Source organism: Trachymyrmex cornetzi, unplaced genomic scaffold (assembly GCF_001594075.2).
Source record: "Trachymyrmex cornetzi isolate Tcor2-1 unplaced genomic scaffold, Tcor1.1 scaffold503, whole genome shotgun sequence".
Lineage (NCBI taxonomy): Eukaryota > Metazoa > Arthropoda > Insecta > Hymenoptera > Formicidae > Trachymyrmex > Trachymyrmex cornetzi.
Window position 1 is genome coordinate 665,387 of NW_017299811.1, and position 282 is coordinate 665,668.

Below are 282 nucleotides of genomic sequence, written 5' to 3' on the forward strand. Positions count from 1 at the left end.
TTATTTCGTTTCTATGTAACCTTATCAAATATTAATAATATGAAACTGTCATCATGAAATTAAGAATGGTTACAATAGGAGGTATACCGTTGGCAATGACTCAATCACAAGCGTGCGATTAGCTCAGCGTAAATGTATTAGGCTTGCCATTCTAGGGATCGTAGGTTCAAATCTTACCGGCGATGCGTTTTTTTAATAATTAATTGTAGTTAATAAGACGGAATATAAGTATGCGAAACAGTAAAAATATAAATTAAACTGGAAAAATAAAAAGTAATAATA